The sequence below is a fragment of the Ruditapes philippinarum genome, unplaced genomic scaffold (genome assembly GCF_026571515.1).
Source record: "Ruditapes philippinarum isolate M1 unplaced genomic scaffold, ASM2657151v2 ctg107_1_1_1_1, whole genome shotgun sequence".
Lineage (NCBI taxonomy): Eukaryota > Metazoa > Mollusca > Bivalvia > Venerida > Veneridae > Ruditapes > Ruditapes philippinarum.
The window spans coordinates 303,073-307,455 of NW_026864052.1; positions in this window are offsets into that span (position 1 = coordinate 303,073).

Below are 4,383 nucleotides of genomic sequence, written 5' to 3' on the forward strand. Positions count from 1 at the left end.
TCGGTCAACTCAACGGAATTTTTCCCTGAAGCAGATGCTAATTTACATGAGCCACATGGTAACTGTCTCGAAAAACATGACATGTTGTCAGAACTGGATGTTATTTTGGATGAACCCGAAAGCAATTTACCAAAAGGGCTTAACAATTTGGCCGATCAAAATTTAACTTCACCTGAATTCGCTGTTGATATAAATACTGAAAGTGATCTGCTTAAAGATAACATATTTGCAGTCTTGGAAGAACTTGACGACGATGTTCCCGAAATAGATGTATTTGAACATAGAAGAAACAAAAACAATAAACAAAGTGATGGAAGAACTTATGACGCTGTGAAGGAGAGCAAAAAGAGACCAAAGAAATCAAAAACAGAATTAAAAGAGGTACGTTAATATAAAATATCTTAAATTTCTGTTTCCTCAGGTCATTCACAGGTGTCTTAATATAATTTTGCTGTGAGTAGAATTTGTAACTCTTCTCCACTCCACCATATGACCTTAGTTGTGCTTGCATGCTACAGTATTATACATGTTTATATCAGTACAGTAATGATCGAATCAAATATGGTTACTGCTAAAATTATTCAGTATAAAATGTGTACTAGTTAATACGTTATGTCTGTTGACTTTGAGTTAACGGGTTTGAGCTTTGGAGAAGCACTGCTTTCTGGCGTTTCTGCTACTTCTTGGGTGATGACAGTACGAGTTTGTCTAATGTCGTTTTTTTACACATCTGTTGAGTAATTTTGAGAAGTTGTCAGCTTCGATTAACGCTATAGGCTAGTTCTAGTACAGAATCCCAGACACACATTCGGTGACTGTCCCTATGTAAATGAAAGAGATATTGTTGAAAATGCTTCTGAATTTGATTGAAGTAAACACAAACAAAAATCTTTATTAACGCTGGTAATGACCTATTGATATAAGAAATTGATATTAGAAACCCAAGGAGACAATGTTTAGAATTGTCTGCAAGTTAAGTATGAAAAAAGTCATAGAAATGAAATTGAAAATATGTATGATTTGTTAAAAGATTTAGCTTGTCAAAAAGAATTCTTAATAGTGGTCAGTATATTTGTTGTAAACAGATCAATTTGTTGTAAACAGATCATAATGGAAACACTGTCTTGACATCGAACGTAAAATCAACCAACTAGATTTGACACCATACAAACACGTCATTATTTTTGTCGGGGGAAATGACGTCAGTTCAGGAAAACGCCCTGATGCGTCACATTCAAAACTGTTAGAGCTCACTCGCTCTATTCAACATCACAAATGTAAAGTGCATCTCTGTACGATTTCGCCGCGACTCGACGCTGATGTTACGTTATACAACAAAAATATAAGGGACATCTGTATTAAAACAGGTGCAGAACTTATAGACGCATATTCATCGTTCGTTTATGGTGATGGTAGCATAGTGAAGCACTATTTAGCTAGAGATGGGATACATCACAATAAATATGGATCCAAAACACTTGTGGCAGCAATAAATCGGTGCGTATACATCGTAAAAAGGAAATTGAATCATGCTAATGGAGAAATGAGGCCGAGATACAATGGAAAAGAAAACTCAGGTGCAGGCAGTCCGAGATACAGACATTATAATTTAAACAGACATGAAAAGGTTCACAACTTTTTTAGACCTAGGTTCCATGACCAAACTTCATGGAGTGAGACTTCACTTAATAATACTGATAATACCAGGACCGGAAGTGTATTTGCGTACGACAGAAGACCCGAAAGTGAAAATTGTTATTATGGACAGAATAGCGTCAGAATAAATAGGAATTAGGAAATATGCGACAGGCACTCAAATTTTGAAAGTCAACAATTTGAAACATACAATTGTATTCATAATGAGGTAACTACTTATAAATCTATGTTAAAACAAGATCTTTATAGCGATTTTCAAACTTATATATCAATTCATAATGTATGTTACGATTTTATGTTGTATTCCACAATAGAAATTTTACATATATGTTTAAATACGCGAAAAATTATCGATTTGATAGTAAAAGAACGAAAATTAATAGACACTATTGCATCTGGTAATCAAATTGTTACTTTTGAACAATCAGTGCCATACATTAAATACGGAAATGATGAATATAATTGCAAAGTACTAAATAATGTTACGCTCCATAAATCAAATTTTCCAGATAATAAATTGTTCAGTTCTAAGTTTGAAAAACGAGGTTTACATAGTGCACACCTTAATGTTAATCACTTAATGCCTAAAATAGACGAAATAAAATACAATCTATTAAACAAATTAAATTCGCCAGATATTTTCGGCTTTACTGAGACATTTCTTGGTGATGATACAACAGACGATGAATTAAATATTAACAATTTCACACACGAAAGAAAGGACCGTAAAAGTTGTCAAAAAGGCGGGGGAGTTGTAATATATATTGCTGACAAGGTGCCATATCGGCGCCGTTACGATATAGAAACGGACGAATTAGAATCTGTTTGGTTGGAAATTATTTACCCAAATTGCAAACCTTTTCTTTTAAATTTTATATATCGCCCACCAAATGTACACCAATCTTGGATTGACGATTATGAAAAACAACTAAGTATAATAGATATATCAAATATAGAATATCATATTCTAGGAGATGTCAATATAAACTTTTATCCAATGAATAAAAAGAAAAAATATGACAATACAAAATGGGGGGATTTGATAACGAAATATGGTTTGAAACAGCTTATCACAGATCCTACTAGGATAACAAAACGTACCCAAAAAATTATAGATCATGTTTATACAAACAGTAGCAGATATATTATTGAATCGTTTGTTTCTGATACCTCATTAAGTGATCATTATCCGATAGGTATTTCAAGATCAACGAAAGCATGTAGTACCCGATTGATTAATGAACATAATTCGATTAAATATAGATGTTTTAAAAACTTCAATGAAATTGATTTTCAGGCAGACCTTGCTTTATCCGATCTTGAATTAGTCGAGCACGTAATAAATCCGAATGAATCCCTTAGCTTATTTTACTCCATTTTAAATACTATCTTGAAAAAGCATGCACCAATAAAAGAAAAACGTATCAAACGTGAACACCGCCCGGAATGGTTTACTGATGAGATAAAATATCTTATACATGAACGCGATTACTATCATAAAGTAGGGAAACATGAACAATACAAATTGCTCAGAAATAAAATAACATCAATGATTAAAAAAAGTAAAAGAGATTTCTTTAACAATGCTATTAAAAATAACAAAGACCCGGCATTTTTATGGAAAAATTTAAAGAACGTTTCAAATCTAAATAAAAAAGGTTGTATTACAATGCCAGACAGACTAGTGACAGGTAATAAAGAAATTTGCGGAACTGTTAATATTATAAATGAATTAAATAAGTATTTTGTCAATATCTCGAATGTCATACATAAAACAAAGTTTTCAAATACAAATTTTTCAAAATTGAAAGAAACTTTAGACCAAAAGCTAATACATCATGAATTTAATATTGAATTAATTACACCGTTTGAAGTAAAACTTATTATTGAAAAACTGAATATTAAAAAATCTACAGGATTAGATGGAATTGGACCAAACATCATCAAATATTGTGGAGATTATATTACACCAATAATTGCATCAATTATCAATAATAGTATTAAATCTAATATTTTCCCAGATGATTTAAAAAGAGCTCGAGTTATACATATTTTTAAATCGGGGGATAAGAATGAAGCAAATAACTATCGACCGATATCAATTTTGTCAACTATATCCAAAATATTTGAGCGCCATATTGCCAAACAAATACACTCATTCTTTGAAAAAACGAACATTATTCATAATAAACAATCAGGATTTCGTAAAAATCATTCATGTAATACTGCACTCATAAGTTTAATAGATACTTGGTTAAAAGATGTTGACAGTGGAAAAATTATAGGGACTGTATTCTTAGACTTAAAGAAAGCCTTTGATTTGGTTGACCATGAAATACTTTTGCATAAACTTAAACTTTATCATTTTTCTGAAAATGCCGTTAAGTTTTTTATGTCATATCTTTCTAACAGAATACAACTGGTTAAGATAGGTGATCTACAATCTCAGACAATGAAAATAATTTCCGGTGTTCCACAAGGCTCAATATTAGGACCTTTATCATTTCTAATATACATAAATGACATAGCTTTCATTGGTAATGATATGAAAATTGATTTATACGCAGACGATTCTACTCTTTATGAGTCCGGAGAAAATATATCAAAAGTAGAAATAAAACTTCAAGATCATTTAAATAACATTGACAAATGGTGCAAAATAAATAATATGGCCTTAAATCCAGATAAATCAAAATGTATGTTAATAGGCACAAGACAAAAAGTAAA